Source organism: Rattus norvegicus, chromosome 18 (assembly GCF_021556685.1).
Source record: "Rattus norvegicus strain SHRSP/BbbUtx chromosome 18, alternate assembly SHRSP_T2T, whole genome shotgun sequence".
NCBI lineage: Eukaryota > Metazoa > Chordata > Mammalia > Rodentia > Muridae > Rattus > Rattus norvegicus.
Window position 1 is genome coordinate 20,669,643 of NC_141551.1, and position 6,084 is coordinate 20,675,726.

General features: G+C 42.7%; 1 pseudogene; it reads right to left on the reverse strand.

Moving 5' to 3' along the window:
* Positions 1 to 4,873: 4,873 nt before the first annotated feature.
* On the reverse strand, positions 4,874 to 5,818 carry Tsen34-ps1 (tRNA splicing endonuclease subunit 34, pseudogene 1; annotated as a pseudogene).
* Positions 5,819 to 6,084: the final 266 nt, after the last annotated feature.

The following is a 6,084-nucleotide window of genomic DNA, read 5'->3' on the forward strand; positions in this document are numbered from 1 at the left end:
GATTGGGAATTGATGCTTGACACTGATGAGGTCTAATTTCCCAGTGGGTTTTTGGGAAAGGGCCTGACAGAGGTGTGGATCACTGTTCCTGCATGAAGGAACTATTCTTATCATTTTTTTTTCCTGATCAAGGAGGACACTCTGGGCATCAGTTCCTATCAGTTGGTTTCTTATGTGCAGTTCTAAAATGTTGATCGTATATCTAGTCTTATTTTTTTTCAGGATTAGAAGCACAGTGTATCTTGCCTGATAACAATGGCTAGGATGGACATTCAATACTTGCTTTGGGAGGAGTGCCAGACCAAAAGGAGACAATCTTGTCTGTAGCTCTACGGCCCCTTCAGTTTATAAAACTTTCACTTTAATATTCATGTCTAAAAGAAATCCTCACTTGCAAGATTCTGAAGAGGTATTAATATACAGTGTGTCATATAGTGGTTTATTGAAAAAAAGAAGGATGATTCAAGGTATTTCTCAACACTGTAACATCCTGGACATAAGGTCAGCTTTCAGCAAATCGTGAATGCATGGACAAAACCTTGGTACATTCAAAGATGTTTTAACATAGAGATGAGGATATAAACAACGTAAGGAATTATAGGGACAAGAGCTGAACTGCACAAGATTCAGAGGAAAAATAGATGAGAGACAATAAACCAGCTGGAGGTAAAGACAGAGGGGTATTCAAACATCCAAACATCCATTTGTAAGTTTCTCTGATCTAAAAGGGAACTATTGGCATTCGACAAGCTTCATAAAACTATACACCACCATAAAAAAATCACTGTGGTTAAAGACCAGCAGTGAAGCTGTACTTAACATGATCATAGTAAACTTGGTGAGAGCTTTCCTGTGATGATTAAACGTAATCGTTGCAATGGATTGTGAGCCATTACGACAGATTCTAACAAAAAGGAGGATTTGCCCATCCATTATGACTTTCAAGTGTGATGAATTTTTAAAGTACATCAGAAGGGAGAAGTCAATTGAAGGGAGATTGGCAGTCAGTATTGTGGGTATCCTGCTAAGGGGCTTGCATTGAGCAACGAGGAGGCTGTCTGGAGCAGGGCAGAGACAGTGAACACAGGTGGCAGGTACTAACCTTGTTTATATGCTGGAAACACCTGACCACACATAAAACAAAACGCCAAAGGCTGTAGATGTTTATTAGTTGGGTCTCAGCAAAACAACAGTCTAGCAGCCTTTGAGCCTGACTCGCTACAGAAAGCAGAAGAGGCATTTTGGTAAAGGGTGTCCCAGAGTCAGACCTAGATCTCATTCATGTCCTTAGACAATCACCGAGACTGCTGAAGGTTGAGGCCAGGATGCATGGGACATTGTTACTGTTGCCCCACAGCACAGGACTGCTACTGTTGGGAAAGACAAATGCTTTGATCTAGAGACACTGCAACAGCAGGGGTGTCTTACGATAAGAACTGATCATCTTTTCATGAAAAACAACGCCTTTTACTAACTTGGAACTCATTAAGTAGCCTAGGTTAGCTGGCCACTGAGTTCCAAGTTGGAAAAGGGACTATCAATAGACAATGGGGACACAGGAGTTGTGAACTACTCGTAGACTTTCTAGAAAACAGTAGTAGTTAGATAGGTTAAGGACTTTGAGACACGGTCTCATTATGGGTCTGTCCTAGAACCAACTTGTCATAGTACCACTTTTATCTTCTGGGTGCTAGAATTATAGATGTGGTGCTCCAAATGAACCTGGATCTCACTCTCTCTTTTTCCTCTGTCTCTGTCTCTGTCTCTGTCTGTCTGTCTCTCTCTCTCTATCTATCTATCTATCTATCTATATATATATATATATATATATATATATATATATGTGTGTGTGTGTGTGTGTGTGTGTGTGCTGATGTATGTAGAAATTGGGAGTGCATGTACCATGCATATGGAGGCCAGAAGGCAACTTCAGGTGTCATTTTTCAAGAACCATTCATCTTTTTATATAAATCAAAGTCTTGTACTGACATGGAATTTGCATGATAGGCTAGGATTTGTGGACAGAAAGTCCCAGGATCCACCTGTCTCTACCTCCCCAGTGATCTCATCTCATTGCAAACATATACGAGCACTCTCTGATTTTTATGTGAGTTCTGGGGGATCAAAGTCAAATTCACACTATTGTACGGCCAGAACATTGCTAGCTGAGCCATCTCCCCAGCACTAGAAATTGTTTTAGTGTGATAAATCTATTGTAAGGATGAGTGGCATTTCTCCTAGTAGCTTCATATTGAAAGACTTATTTAAAGGTTTTCCAGACCCACAGTCTGAACCACCAAACCAAATAGCAAGTTTGGGCAGGACCTAGGGCCTCCTGCACATGTGTAGCACATGTGCAGCTTGGTCTGCATGTTGGTTCCACAACAACTGGAGCAAGGCTGTACCTGAATCTCTTGCTCATGTTCCCTTAACTGGATATCTTTGTCTGCCCTCAGTGGGAGTTGATGTGTCTAGGCCTGCAGTGACTTGAGGAAGTTTGGGAGAGAGGAGAAGGGGAAGGACAATGGGGAGTAGGATCTGTATGAGGGATTACTGGGAGCAGATGGGGTGCTGATGTTGGGATGTAAAGTGAATAAATATTTTTATTTAAAAATAACTTCCAGAAACTTCTAAATTCCAGTCATACCTCTTGCTAATTTAAACGTGATACTAAGTACTTCAGATAAAGAATTGACCTTGAATATCTGTAGAATCAGCATCTATGGATTCAGTCATTCACAGATAGAAAATAGTTTAAATCATTAGTACTCAACCCTACAGACTTCCTGCCATTGTTCCCTGAACAGCACAGAATGGCAGCTATACAAATAGAAAGGGCATCATATTATGCATTCTAAGAAAACTTGGGATGGCTCACGGTAAAGAGGAATATGTGAGTACATTATGCTAAACCACACACCATACCACTTCTCATAAGTTATGTGAGCATCCAGGGTATAGAAAAATGAGTGGATCTCATCTTTGCACCACAATGTAGCAATCTTCTTAAAAGTCACTGTCTCCTCCTCTCCAATGAGGCCCGTTGTGCCTCCCTGAACTCTAACCACCTTATTTCAAGCTATCTCTTTGTCATCCAGTACATGTAGAAACAGTTGTAAATAAGGGTTATTGTAAAAACATTCTCTTCACCTAGAACCCTTTGCCACCTCTACTGTGACCTCCTGTCCAAGACCTTCAGTACTTATCAGTGTGGAGAATACTACAATCCTCTCCATGAAGTTTCAGGGGTGTTGTTGTTGCTATTGTTGCTGTTGTTTTGATTGTTCGTTATCTTATTTCAGACTAGGTAACAAAAACATATTTGTTCAAGTTTATGATGTATTTTAAGGTTATACCCCACCCCATTACCTTCCTCTTTCTTTCCCCTCTCTTCTGTCCCTATTAGTTTCCTCCATTCCCCAAAACAATTTTGCCTCTATTTTCACATCTTTTGTGCATGTCTGATTCTATGTATCTTTATGAAATTTAGAAGCTGTAACTGGGAGCCAACATGCAATATTTTCTTCTGTGACAAACTTAATTCATTGCATATGATTACCTCCCATTGTACTGATTATCCTGGAAATGACATGACTCCGTTCTTCTTCATGGATGAAGAATTCCATTATATATGCAAACGGTATTTTCTATTTTTATTCCTGTTGTGATGGATAGCTAGGTGGGGTCTGTTCTCGGCTGTTGTGAGTAGTGCTGTGACAGGTATGGAAGTGCAAGTGTCTGTGTGAACTCTCAGTGTAGATCGTCTGGGTCGATCCCAGGAGTGGTGCATCAGGCCATTTCACAGTTCTCTTTCAGTTTTTAGAGAAAACTCCACACTGACCTCTAAATTAACTGCACTAGCTTACATTTCCACGAAGATTATGTAAGGGTTCCCATAGTTCTACAATTCTTCTTCTGTTTATTTATTGACTATAAGTTCTGACTAGAAGGAGATAGAATTTCAAGTCGCTTTTGTTTGCATTTCTTCCCATTTCAATCATTTATTATTTCGGTGCTTTCATGGTTTATTGTTCAGCTCTTCAGTTCTTTGTATGGTCTAATATAACTATTCTATATAGATTATATTAGTGTATTAAAGTATTTCTGCCTTCTTTAGGCTGACACTTCAACCAATTAATTGATTGTCTTGCTAAACAGAAGTATTTTATGTTTGTTGTTGTTTACTTGTCCTTGTCAGTTTCCTGACTTGCCATTTTGATTGTTGGCTGCATTTCCTGGAAACCGGGCAGCTATTTGGAAAGCCTTTGACCATGATGATGTTTGAAGTATTTCCTTTACAATGAGAACTTTAAAACACTGATGAAAGAATGTGAGGAATTAATGATGCTCTTATTTTTAATAGCTGAACAGTATTCCAATGTATAAATGAACCACATTTTCTGTATCCATTCTTGGGATGAGGGACATCTGGGTGGTTTCCTGTTTCTGGCTATTATGCACAAGGCTGATATGAACATCATGGAGTGAGTATCCTTGTAGTATGGTAGAGCATATTTTGGATATATGCCCAGGGGTGGTATAGCTAATTCTTTAGGTAGAACTTTTTTTTTAATTCAACAAATTTATTGAGAACTGTTGGGACCTAAGCCCCATAGGAAACAGAGAAGCCAAACACAAAACAGTCTCCATTCTCAACAAGTTCAGTTTGGAAATAGAATACAGAGCAACACAGGCAGCAATTGCCTTAAGACAGGAAAAAAACAAAAAACAAACAAACAAACAAAAAATCAGAAAGGATGTAGTGTTCAAAACCCTGCAATCAGAACCAGGCAGGGCAGGAGAGCACAAGTCTCCATGAGGAGATGAGCTGGGGTGACCATTGAGGAGGGTTCTTGCCACACACAGCCACATCCCCCTCAGTCGCCAGCTCACTGCAGGCTGGCCCACTGCAGGGAAGTATAAATCACCTTCCCATGAGGCTGAGGGGAGCAGAGAAGCAGAGTCTTTCTGACACTGGTTTCCCAGGCAGCCTACAGAGACCAGGTCCTGAAGTGGGATGGGGTCCTCAGCAGACCAGCATTGTGCAATGTAGTGAGCATGGAAACGCAGCAGATCACCAGGATAGACCAGGAAGTCACCACCAAACTTCCCAGCTGCACTGAGGAAGAAGCTTCTCTCCCACAGGTCTCTGTAGATGCGGTAGCAAGCTCATGAGCAGGACGGCCAGCACAGGGCCAGGCTTTGGTCTGCACATGCCAGTCCAGAGGCTTAGGTTTTACAGGCCGAGGTCTGGCAGTGGCCAGCTAGATAAGCAGGGCTGATCTTGGTAAGGGAGTCACCCCATTTGAAGGTCCTGGTTGGAGGGATGAAAAATCTGCTCCTTCCTGTTCTGCAGAAGCCTGATCATCATCACTGGTCTCACTTCCTTGGGTAGCTTCACTTCCACCAGCTTCTTGGCCTTCTTCATCTGCCCTGAATCCTGTTCCAGCCTCTGCTTCTTAGCAGCCTGGCCTTCCAAGATCTTCTCTAGAAGTTCCTGTCCCCGGGTCTGCTGGGCCTCTGCTGCCAAAGAGCTCTGATCCTGAAAACTTTGCTCAATGCCAAGGCCAAGCCATGGTTGCGGGGATCCGGACGCGGGGCGCTGACGAGGGTCCCAGAGCCTATCTCCTCCAGGAGCCGGGCTTCTTCAGGCTGCAGCAGAAAAGCAGAAAAGGAAAGCCCAGGTGCGAGTTGTGGCGGGCCAGAGAGGCAGGGCGCCCACAGTGTGTCCCCTGACTCCCAGGCGCTCCCTCAGCGCCTGCACCGCCTTGGCTCCCCATACCAGGGAGCAGCCATTAGTGACCTCCAACACCAGCATCTTCCTGCGGAGTCGGGGTGCGTCGCGGTCACCCGAACAGCTCCACCGACCGGACTGAAGTCGTAGATAGAACTATTTCTAATTTTCTAAGAAACTGACAGATTAATTTCCAGAATGGTTTTACAAGTTTGTACTACAACCAGCAATGGTTCCCCTTTCTCCACATCTTCACCAGCATGTTCTGATGCTTGCATTTTTGTTCTTAACCATTCTTATTGGTACAAGGTGGAATCCCAGCATTGTTTGGATTTGCATTTCCCTGATGA